A 12,801-nucleotide genomic window follows, 5' to 3' on the forward strand; every position below is an offset into this window, starting at 1 on the left:
GCATCTTTGAAACTACAGATTTACTTATTTCTCCAGTCATTGTCCTTAAGGTACATTCCTAAAGTGGGAATTGCTGGGTCAAAAGAAGGCACATCCTTCCTTATGCCCTTAATGCCTGTTGCCAAGCCGCCCTCGGGCAAGACAGCTCCATTTACCCCTCCACACCAGTCACGGCAGTTGTGTCTTTGAGATGCAACCTGCACAAAAGCCCTAAGATGGACCTGGGCTCACTGGCTCGGCCCCTTCCACCCTCACTGGTCACAGCGTGAAAATATCCCAATTCCTGCACCCTAAGTACCCAGACTCTACAAAGCTGGATTTCCCCTGCGGTGAAGTTTGCAGGCTTTTGAAGAGGAATTTAGACGCTCTATTCCTCAGAATTCATGAGAGGGGTGAACTGGGAACGACTGCAGGATCCCGTGCTCCCATCACACAAAGGGTCTCGCCTCTCAGAATTCAGAGGTGTGATTGGGTTATACAGCAGGAAACACTCCTGGGCGTGAACACAGGTACTTGGGACCCCCAGCCAAGCCCCCGTGGCCTTGTCCTTTTTCTCCACAGTGCTCAGTGCTGAAAGAAGAGTTACAGAAGGAAGATGCCCAGAAGGAGAAGTGGGAAGCCCAAGAGAAAGAGTTAAAACTCTGCAAAACCGTGCGTTGAACCTCCTGACCCCTAGGTGTCCACTGAAAGCCTAGATTGTGGCCTTGAGGGTTTTGGAGGGGTTCCTTGGCCCATTAGCTAGCACAAGCTCTGGGGCTTTCTGGGTGTTTGTCTGTTATTGTAGTCTCCTAATTCTTTGATTTGCTAGCCTCAAAGAGATGGGTGAAAAGACCATGGAAAACACACGCTCCCCAGATTTTCTGGGCAGTTGGCTCAAGGCCCCTCATCAGGTTTCCCCTGGGGAAAGGGACGGGAGGTGGCCACCGTATGCTGCTAGAAATTCACCGCGGTCCCTACCCCTGGACTTGTGATGCCCAGACTTTCATGATCCACTGTCACAAGTTTTATCACAGCCCTGAGCACTGTTATTCACACAACTCTTCTTGAAGTATTTTTACTTAAATACATTCAATTTTACAACAATTCGTAAAAACAAAATAGAAAGCAAATGTATCACTGGCCTTGTATGGAAGGTGAACATAAAAATTAACACAATGAAAAGATGACCACTCAATGTAAATGTTCACCCTGTGTACCAGCCCAAACCCTCGTGCACATCACCAGGCATATGTTTTCCATCCGTTGGGAAGGACGGTGCCTGGGACGGGGGCAGGAGACGTGTGTTCTTCTCTCTGTCAGGAGCACACTTCTCTGCCTCAAATGAGAAAAATGAAAAGTGTCATTGTTCTTTTTTCCAAACTGTGCCCATTGTGTCTTCCAAACAGCCCTTATTTAGATTGAACTCAAAAATATACCCCAAGGAAAGAGATTCTAATGAGTGGATAGGTATCTTGTACTGTTTAATCCAGGATCCATGCTGATCTTCAAAAGAAACTCGAATTTTCCCTCACCCAGCCCTTTCATTGCATCCGTTGAAAGAAAGTCTACTTTGCCTCAAAGATGTGGAATTGTCCCCCAAGGGAAGGAATGAAGCGAATCCCAGACTAGGTTTCTGCCTTAATGAACCGGATGAAATGAGCTGTGAAGTTGACTTCCCTGTTGTTGGAACTCTTTCAGCAAATCCAGGACATGGAAAAAGAAATGAGGAAGCTCAGGGTGGAGCTGAAAAGGAGCAGTACCGAGCAGAGCCGGATCTCTATGATGCTGCAGGAAAAGAGCAAGGTATGGCAGGGACAGGTCGGCCTGGGAACCACTCTGGGGCAAGCACTCCACCTGCATCATCTCTGTTCATCCTCACAATGACCCCATGCGGTCTATACTGGTATTAACCCCACCTTACAGTCGGGAAAACTGAGGCTCACAGAGGTGAAGGAAGTTATCCAAGTTCACTTGCATAAAGTAGTTGTGGCAGAACTTGAATCCAGGTCTGCCTGACTCCAAAGCTCCTGTGTGTAACCACTACCGTAGACTGCCTTCAAATCTTAATTGTGAAATTATTTAAGAAAGAATTGATCCATTAAATCAAGTTTGCCAATGATGTTGTTCCAACTTAAATTCTCATATTGATTTTTTTTGTCTTTTTGTTCCATCATTGAGAATGTTTTTAAAAATCTCAACATGTTTGTAATTTGAGTGTTTCTTCTTTTAATATGAACGATGTTTGCTTTATATATTTTGAGGCTGTGTTACTAGGTGCATATGAATTTAGAATCCTAATACTTCCTGTAGAGCAAAACTTTAGATCATCATGAAATGTCCCTTTTCATCTCTAGTAGTGTTTCTCCCTTAACGTCTCCTTTGTCATTTAGCTTCATCACTGGCTTTCTGTTGGTTACAGTTTTCATACCATATCTTTTTCATATGTTCTCTGTCAATTTTTGTCTTAAGGTTTAGACATATGCCTTCAAATAGCGTATCATTTTTACAAAATCCAGTTTGACAATCTTTGACTTTTAGTCCATTTATATTATGTAATTACTCGTGTCCTGGGGTTTAAATCTACCTTCTTGCTCAATACCAGATGTACCATCTGTGTTATGTTCCTTTCTCTCCTTTCTTGCCTCCTTCTGAGTGGATGGTTTTCTCTTATTCCACTTTCCCCCTCTATTAGCTTGGAAATATTTCACTTTTTTACACTTCTTTTAGTAATAGTAAGACAATAGCATTCATCCTTGACTCACCAAAATCACACATTAATTAAGTTTTTCACTCTTCTACTATTCTCTTAGTAGTCATCCTGAAGACTACAATATGCATTCTTTTTTTTTTTTGTTTTTTGCGGTATGCGGGCCTCTCACTGTTGTGGCCTCTCCCTTTGCGGAGGACACGCTCCAGATGCACAGGCTCAGCGGCCATAGCTCACGGGCCCAGCCACTCCGCGGCATGTGGGATCCTCCCGCACCGGAATACGAACCCATGTCCCCTGCATCGGCAGGCGGACTCTCAACACCTACGCCACCAGGGAAGCCCTGCATTCTTAACTTACCAAGAGGCAATAGTAGTTGATAATTATGCCCTTCTCCTTGACAGTGCAATGAGTTTCAAACACCTTAACTTCACTTAGCCCCTCCAGATTTATAAGCCATTGCTGTCATTTTCTAAACTCCTCTTGATACTTAAAACCCCACAAGACATTATTAGTGTTTTTCTATAGTCAGTATCATATCCACACATTACCCTTACTGTTGCTTGTCTTTTCTGCATCTCTGATCACCCACCTGGGTTCATTTTTCTTGTGTCTGAAGAATAGCCTTTAATGTTTTCCCTCATTGTGGCTCTGCTGATGACAAATTCTCAAATGTGCCTGTGTGTCTGTCTGGAGATGTATATTTAACCTTCATTCTTAAAACACATTTGACTGCGTATTGAATTCTACAATGGCAATTCTTTTCTTTCAGCACATTAGATACAGCATTAGATATGTCACTATTGTCTTGTGGCTCCTATTATTTCTATTTAGAAGTCATCTGTAAGCCTAACTGTTGTACCTTTGCATAATCTGTCTTTTTCTCCGGTTGCTTTTAAGATTGTCTTTTGCCTTGATTTCCATCAGTTTTATTATGGTTTATCTAGGTGTGGATTCAGTTTTATTTACCTCGTTCAGAGTTCGTAGGGGCTTCTTGAATCCCTGGCTTGGTGTTTTGCCTTAGTTCAGGCGCTTGGGCTCTGTACCACACAGGCAGTGGGGAGCTCCTAAGGCTTCTGAACAAGTGACTGATGCAATGACATTCGTGGACAGTAATAAGGGTGAAAATGATAGTTACAATTTCTCACGTACTAGGAGTTTCCTTGAACATTTCATCTCTTCATTTTCACAACAGCGCTGTGATCTAGAAATCATCCTCTCCATTTTACAGATGAGAAAGTCAAGGCTACTAGTTACTAGTAAAGTAACTAGCCCAATGGCACAGTCGGTTTTGTCTGACTCCAGGTTCGTCTGACTTCAGTGACCCTGGCGTAGCAAACAGCCACATGCTACTGTTTACACTGAAATTAATGAAAATTAAGTAAAATTTTTAGTTCAGTTCCTCCGTCACACCAGCCCCATTTCGAGTGCTTGATCCCCAGATGTGGCTGGTGGCTGCCGTATTAGACAACACAGCCTCGCTCAGAGTACCTGTACCGTTGCAGAAAGTTCTGTTGGACAGAGCTGCCTTACAGCTGGGTAACTCTCACAGTACCGTTAAGATTGCACTGGAAGAAACTAAACTCGAGGCGAGGAGGCCAGTTGTCACAGTCCAGCTTGCATGTGAGAGGGGTTGGAGGACAGGCGTGAGACCCCCGAGTGTGAGAGAGGGAGCAGGGCGGCTGTTGAAGGTGACTCTGAGGCTTGGGGATGGGAACGGGGGCTGTTCATGCAGAACACAAACAGGGGCAGAGTCCAAGGCTGGACTTGGCGTTTGCAGCACATGAAAAAGTCTGCTGACATAGAAGTCAGAGCATGTTTAGACGTGGGAGAAAACTAAGGCCCAGAGAGCTTAGATGACTTTTCCAAGGTAACAGAGCTCGGCAGAGGCTCTTCCACTGGACCACACTACTCAGAAGAAAGCTCTTAAGGGCTTTTCTGGGTCTTTTATTATACCCCTGTGATCCCCCTCTTCAGATCCCTAAAAAAACAGCCTGTGAATTTGTTTCAGCACAAAATCTTTCCATTTATTTACGAGAGTTTGCCTCATTTCCTGTTAGTGCCAGGGCCCAGAGCTCAGCAGGTGCATCTAAAAACTGAGCAGCTGCGAGGCCTACACAGGCCAGCCAAGGGTAGCGTGAAGCACTCCCAAGCTTACTGTTTGTTGACTGTTACCCAAGCAAGGGGGGAAAAGTAGGCAAGCTTCTCCACTTTAAACGCCTTCCTTTGCAGGCTGCAATTTTTAATAGACATTGCTTTAGCAAGCCTCCAGAGAGGTTACCACCAGTGAGTGTGCTCAAAGTGGTAACGACAAACAGTTATGATAATAAACCCAATCATAACATTTCCAAGTACCCATCACGAGTTAGTAGAACGAGACTGTACGGCGGACATTCCCGCCCCCCTTTCATAGGTCACAACAGTACTTAACACACTCACAGAGCCCTTAAGCACTATTCCGAACATTGAATCCCCACAAGAACTCTATGCAGTGATACTAGTATAATCATCCCCATTGGACAGATGAGGACACTGAGTCCCGGAGCAGTGAAATAACTTTCCCAGTGTCGTACGGCTTGTTAGGGACCGAACTGGGATGGGAGTGTGCGGTAGAACATAGTTGAGCCCCGGGTGCAGAGCTCGGCCCTTTCCCGTAGGGGGCAACTCCCTGTGAGTTTGCCTCCACCCTGTGCATGCCTGTGACCCATGCTGCTGGGCTGCAGCTGTCCCTACCCCTCAGGGACACCCCCACTGCCATTAGCACCTCCCAGAAGAGTTTCCCCAGAGGGCATGATGATCACATTAGCAGCAAGCCCTCGGTTTCATCATCCTTTCAGGTTGAAGAGAACCTTCGGGAGGATTACAGAAGGAAATTGCTTCAGCTGCAAGAAATGAGGAACAGAGAAAACCTCATTAAAGCCAATTTGGAAAGGGTAGTAGGTCAGGTAGGTGTGCTGCAGAGCCCCTTCACGGGCCCGTGCTCTCCACGGAATCCCGCACCCAAGCGGCCGGCAGGGATGAATGAGGAGGAAGATGGCCTGCCTTAGTTCACCCACTTATTTTCTATACGAAGAAGTGTCTAGAAAGATCTAGAGCTGAGATTCTATCTAGATCTGGAGTCTGAGCTCTTAACCACGATGCTCTACTACTTCGCTATTAGTTACTAAGCTAAGCATCGTTTTTCTGTGTTTTGAAGAAAGTTTCGTGAACCTTTGTCCCGCCCCCAAAGGTAGTGGAAATGACTCCTGCGTTAGTCCTGTCCCCCATCAGCTGCAGTTTCCCTTCCCCTCATTTCAGATGAGGATCAACAGTTCTCAGGAAACTCAACAGTATTTGCTGCAAGAACAGTTACGGCAGCATCTGGCAGAGAAGGAGAAGCTGACCGAGGAAAGGCTACAGCAAGAGGAGAAGCTGAAAGCCAGAGTCAAGCGGCTAATGGCAGAGAAATCGGTAAGGTGGTCCCCGTCCTTCTCTTTACTACTGGAAACTGATGAAATGGGCTTTCCTATGAGAAACAGAGGGCATGTACTCAGATGGAGGAATCTCAGCAACTCCTTGTTGGGAGCTACATTAATTAAAGAGGGTGAATGATGTAGGAGGAATTAACATGAAGCTTGAATCCTAAAACTCAGAGATCAACTTGAAGATCAACTCGAAGAGGCAAGGTTATTGAAATGTCTAGAAATGGTACTTTGCTTATATACCGCAGCTGATTTTATTGATACAAATCCCAGTCGTTACTGCGGGTCCTGGTTTGTGTCTAAGTGTGTGCAAGACCAACCAATTGTATTTCAGTCTTTTGCTTTCTCTTCATGCATATCAGGGGAAACACATGGCCAAAACGGCTACTTACTTTTCCAGAAACCAGCCAATTACAGGATAGTTAACAGTGGCACCTCTCAATCAAAGGTGTCCACGGATCATATGGGGATGTTGTTGAAATGCAGATTCTGACTCAGCAGGTCTCGGGTGGGGGGAGCCTGGGATTCTGCATTTCTGAACAGCTCCCAGCTGGTACCGATAGCACAGCTCTGCAGACTACATTTTCAGCCACAAAGTCTTAGAAGAAGGTTTTCCCCAAGTTGGCCGATAAGAACCACCTGGGGCTTCCCTGGTGGCACAGTGGTTGAGAGTCCGCCTGCGGATGCAGGGGACACCGGTTCATGCCCCGGTCCGGGAGTATCCCACATGCTGCGGAGCGGCTGGGCCCGTGAGCCATGGCCACTGAGCCTGCGCGTCCAGAACCTGTGCTCCGCAAGGGAGAGGCCACAACAGTGAGAGGCCCGCGTACCAAAAAAAAAAAAAAAAAAAAAAATGCCCCTCCAGGGACTTCCCTCGCGGTCCAGTTGTTAAGACTCTGTGCTTCCACTGCAGGGGGCACGGTTTCGATCCCTGGTCAGGGAACTAATATCCTGCATGCCGCATGGTGCCCGCAAAAAAAAAAAAGCCCCTCCAGGAGCAAATTTGATGTGATTGTTCAGAGATGAGACCAGAATGACAACAAGTGGAAACCCAAGCTTAGAAGAATATTAGAAGAAAAAAAGAAATAAAACATGGGGAGGGAACATAGGGGGGATCTCTTATTTATAGTGATGCTAAGTAGGTAGGAAAGTTGGAAATCTTCCTAGATGTGACTCTGTATTCGAAATGCAATTTTTAAATTCCTTCTCTGCTGAAGCCCTGTAATGAGATTTTCCAAGGTACTAAGTAAGTGACAGGGTTTCTGCTAATCCATGATTTGTTCATGTTTCTTCAAATACAAGAGAGGGAGGTTGTGATCACTGATAAAGCTGCTGTCCTCACCATTCTGGCCACAGGAGCAGTCCTTCAGTGATCTAGGAGCCAAGTGCAAAGGGTCCCGACATGAGGAAGTCATTCAGCGTCAGAAAGAGGCTTTATCTGAGCTTCGTGCACGAATCAAAGAACTTGAGAGGGCCTGCTTGTCAAGTAAGTTTCCTCCTGCCTAGTCACCCACTCTGTGCTGAGAACCGTGGACCCCAGACTTGAGGGTTCACTTTAGGGACTAACCAATTTGCCAGGACCACCATCTTCTATCCCCATCATTTCATAACTAAAAAAACAGAGTTATAAAAAAAGATGGGCAGGAAAAAAAATCGATGGGTAGGCATGAGCTCAGAGTCAAGAGCAAGCCTTGATATTAAATAAACAGGATTTCATGAAAAACTCAGAACCTTGTCCTTCTTTTTCTTATTTCACTGTGGCCCAGTGAAAACTTTTTCATAGACGGATGCTGTGCAAGGACCAACCTTGGGGAACTTCCCAGGATAAATACCCTGTTTAGAGGGAATAGGGCTTTCAAGAAACCAAGCTTGCTGCTGGGTGGAGCCCTGGGCTAGGACACAGAAGCCTGGGTTCAAGTCCATCCTCACACCTGTGGCCGAAGGTTCCCCCTCAGTGCCCCAGCCCTGGGAGGCTGCAGCCTCATCTGAGCTGTGTGGCCTTGGACAAGTCATGTCACCTCTCTGGGCCTCGATGCCTCACCTGCCAAGGGAGGATGGTGAGCTAATTAGTACTGGCCTGTGGTAAGTGTCCAGTAAATAGCAGCTGTGACTTTTACATGCAGTAACTTCTTCCTGAGCCTTTCTTTTGAGTGTAAATTATTTCTTTTATAGATCATAAGGACCACATGGATGGATCATTTCTAGACTTAAAGACCCTCGGGATGGAAAAAAATGTTCGGAAAATATTGGATGTAAAACCTGACTTGCCAACTTTTTCAAGAGTAGAGATCGGAACGGTAACCAAAGAAACTTTGTCTCTGCATTGACTGACACGTGGGGAGGGTGGGCATGAGGACAGACACTAGCCGTGTGCCCTGGCACCACTGTATACATCATTGGTTCAAGACCAGGTCCTCCCTGATGGGCTGGCACCTGTATGGACTGATCAGTGCCTGGCCGTACCAGCGATCCAATGTTTGAATAGAAAGGCGGCTTCCTATCGTGTACAGCATGATATAACATTGCACTGATGCTGGCCAGGTCAATCTCTGGGCCCTCCTTTTCACATCACATGTTATATTCTGCAGAAAATATCCAACAAGCTAATGTACAACAGTATGTGATGAGCTTGCCTAACATTTGCTTTTTGCTATAAACTGAAAAACATGAACACATAAAGGGCAGCCAAAGGGAGCCATGATGATTAAGAAGACACAAGTTCTAGAATCAGAGACCTGTGTCCTAATCCCAGCTCTGCAAGCTCTGTGACCTTGGGCAGGCTCCTAACCTTTCTGGGACTTCAATTTCCCAGCTGTAAAATGATGATGGAAAAATTAAAGGAGATCATTATGTAAAGTGCTTATCCCAGTGCCTAGATCGTAGCGAGCACTTTAATAGGTGATAGTTATTATTATTAAACAGTATTTAAAGAGCATTATCCAAGAAAACCTTCCTTTCTTAGGGAGCATAGTTTGTGCTTTCCAGGATTTTCAGAAGTACTTTGATTGTTAGGTTGAAGGTGCTCTGTATCCTAAATGGATGTTTGATAAGGTGTTTGACTGACACATGACAATGGACAGCTCAGGCCAGCGTGGCTTGCTGCGGCAGCTGGTCTAAACCAGCTTTTGGAAAACATAATAAAGCCATCCTATCTGTACCAGCATTTTCTCCTACAATTTTTCTAGACATTTGCTCACACGTCTAGAGATGTGAGTCTTCAGAAACGTGTTGGTCTTCCTGATAAAATTGAACCTTCCTTCTCTGAGGTTGAGAGTAGAGGGACCGTCTCCAGGTGGGGAGCTCAGCTGGATCTCACGTCCTGATGGTCCTGCTTCCAAGACCTTCTCCTTGGCAACAAGCCCTCATCCCACCACTGACACCACAGAGCAGGAAACCTCCTAACTCTCAATCCTCCAAGGTTGGCAGTAATTAAATGAAAGAGCAGGAGGAAGAATAGCTGACATCTGTGAACTGCTTACTGTGTGCCAGGCGTTGAGCTCAGCCGGCTCCATGCCTTATGTCATTTAACCATCATAGCAGCCTTGTGTCATAGTTACTATTATTGTCCCCATTTAACAGATAAGAAAAAGTAAGGCTTCAGGAGGTCAAGTACCTCACCCAAGGTCACAGAATAATGATTGAAGACACACCAGGGGTGTGTCCCTGGTGGTGTGTCTGCTAGCCTGCAGAGACCGGGTGGGGACTGTGTGCTTGGATCCTGTAGCCCAGGCTCTTCCTTAGTGACCCTCCCCTCAGGAAAAGAGGGGGCGTCTGGAGAGGTACAGACGATGCAGCTCAGGGTAGCTGAAGACACTGAGCAGCATCTCAGGTTCTTTTTGCAGCAGATCTGCCCGGTTTATTGTCATCTTCAGATACCCTCTTTTATTCTCATCTCCATAGATACATAGACAAATATGTCCACTCTTATCTATCACAGTCACTTTGGGGGCCATTATAGTTTTTTAGTTGTTTTGTTTTTAATCTCAGAGGTTTTCAGGGTAGTGCCAACAAATGCTAGGGCTAAGAGATGCTCATGGCAAGCATTAAAAGCCAATTTATTTTTTAAGGAGGCTTATTATGGTTATTTGTAGTCGTTCAGTTCGGGTAACCTATTCAGACTGGTGGCCATTGCATGCAGTCATTTGGGCTTCCAGCAGCCAGCTGGCTGGTTGGGGTCTTAGGGAGATGCAGCTGCAAACACTATCTGCATTGTCTCTGGAAAGGGTCTGAAGTGATGCCCACCCACCAGGTTCCCGAGCCAGGAGAAGGTTGGGCCAAATTTTGTGAGGGTATGGTTTCTGCTGCACAGAAATGAGATTCCTTTAATAAAAAGGAGGGAGGCTATTTTCCACTTAACCTTAATTCGTTCATTCAACAAACATGCCCACTATGCACCACTCGGTGCCAGGTGCCATGCTGGGCACAAGGAGGGAGATAGTGAGCAAAAGCCGCATGGTCCCCATTTTTCTGGAGCTTGTCTTCTCAACATCAGCGGTACTGATTTTTTGAGCCAGGTAACTCTTTGTTTGGGAGACTGCCCTATGCATCGTGGGGTGTTTAGCAGCATCCTTGTCCTCTACCCACTAGATGCCAGCAGCAATTATGACAACCACAAATGTGTCCAGGCATTGCTAAATGTCCTGGAGGGGGTAGGGTGGCCAGAGTCACCCCCGGTTGAGAACCACTGGCCTAAAGGGAAGACAGACGAGACGGTGGCCAAAGAACGGCACAAGTGATGCATCATTTCAAAGGCAGTCGTGCTCTGAAGGGGTAGGAACACAGTCATAAAGAAAGCAGTTCACAGAGTCAGACTGGATTTAAAACCAACTCTCTTGGCGTGGACATATATACACACACACGCCACCAAAGGTAAAATAGATAGCTAGTGGGAAGCAGCTGCATCGCACAGGGAGAGCAGGTCGGTGCTGTGTGTCTACCTAGAGGGGTGGGATAGGGAGGGTGGGAGGGAGACGCAAGAGGCAGGGGATATGGGGATATATGGATACGTATAGCTGATTCACTTTTTGATACAGCAGAAACTAACACACCATTGTAAAGCAATTATACTCCAATAAAGATGTTAAAAAAATTAACTCTCTCAAATTATTCTTTAGTATCTTTCCAGTTCTTCCATTATTGTTTGGGTTATTCTTCTGGATGTAGAAAATCATAATGGAATGCCAAGAGAGTTTTTCTTCTTTTTTTTTATTTCAGCCTCAAAATGGCCTTTCCAGCCCAGGGTCCATCATGGCCACTGAGAAGTTAAGGAAAATGGATGTGGCTGACGCTTTAGATCTTAGTGAAAAGCTGGTAGGTATACCCAGCATCAGTCCCCTCCTGTCCAAACCTGCGTGCCCTGCAGATAGTTTAAACATCAACTCCACATACATGTTTAGTTGTTACAGTAGCTCCACGAGACCCATCTCCTATCCCAGCATGGGCTGGAAATTGCAGAGCCCAATTCCTTGCAAGACTGGGTAGTAAGAATGAATGTTTATGTCTGTTGTCATTCCCCCTCCCCACTTCCCCCCAATTCTCAAAAAGGCATAGTGTAAATGGATGCGGGGGAAAATGAAAGTCGTACTAAAAACCCCAAATGCACTCATTTGCAAAGCATGTGTTTCTTCTCTGCAACTGCAGAAAATGAGTGAAACAGAATTAGACGTTTGCCTCCTCAAAGTGGTCACCAGCGGTCTTGGGCCAGGCCTCTTACCTGCGAAATGCTTTCTCGTAGTACATGGACATGAGCCAAACCCTCGGGAATTTGATGAACATCCAAGGTATGTCAGGTCACGTGTCCATGAAACACCTCTCCCCAAAAGAGAGGGAGAGAGTCTACCAGCTTCGAGAAATAGACCTGTACCTGGTGTTTGATAAGATCACCCTACTCAAGAACCAGCTGCAGAGAAAAGAGGAGCTTTTGAGACGATACGAGAAGGACATTGAACAGCTCAAGTATGGCCCATGTCCCCGGCAAAAGGCCCAGGCCTCCATTCTCCAGGCTAAACCTCGGTGCAGCTGCAGACCCGTAGGGACCAGGACAAGAGGACAGAGGCCTGGGTGTGGAGTGGGGCAGGCGGGATGGTGACTCAGGGCCTGATTGACCCAAGTCTCTGGGCAAGAAAGCAGCAGTTAAAGTACCCTACTGCTAAGGAATAAGGTGCACCTTTTATAAATGTGTCTGATGTTTCACCATGTGTGTGCTTTTCGTAATTCCATCCTATTTTCAGTGGTATCCGTTCCCCGACCCTCTCTGGAAAATTGGGAGGGGCTGGTAGCATAACCGTTGCCCCCTTCATGCTGCACGTCCACAGCCAATGGGCTATTTATTCTGCCCTCTAGTCCCCACATCTTCAGCCTTCCCCCCACTTGTAAGGAAACCGCGAAGCCAGGCATATATGGAAGTGTTCTGAGGATCTCCCAGGTCGGGAGCATTGGTGGTGAGTGAGAAAGCTGAGGAGAAAAGAGACTTTGTCTCCCCTGTGTGCTCAGGCAGAGCAAAGTGTCGGTTCAGATGTACCAGTCACAGGTGGCAAAGCTGAAGGACATCTCCAAAGAGGCCGAAGAAAAGGCGCTGCTGAAAGAGGCCCTGGCGCACATGGAAGAGCGGCTGCACCAGGAGAAGAGGGTCACCAGGGCGATCAGGCAGCAGAA

At 46.3% G+C, this 12,801-nt stretch overlaps 1 long non-coding RNA gene across 1 annotated transcript in view; it reads left to right on the forward strand.

Moving 5' to 3' along the window:
- The window catches only part of LOC309800008, a 168,494-nt gene extending 156,503 nt beyond the window's left edge, over positions 1-11,991 (forward strand). Inside the window, exon 3 of the long non-coding RNA XR_014293386.1 lies at positions 11,937-11,991. This is a non-coding gene — a long non-coding RNA (uncharacterized lncRNA). The remainder of the gene's footprint in view (positions 1-11,936) is intronic.
- Positions 11,992-12,801: the final 810 nt, after the last annotated feature.

Source organism: Mesoplodon mirus (genome assembly GCF_964341445.2).
Source record: "Mesoplodon mirus genome assembly, chromosome: 3".
Taxonomy (NCBI): Eukaryota; Metazoa; Chordata; class Mammalia; order Artiodactyla; family Ziphiidae; genus Mesoplodon; species Mesoplodon mirus.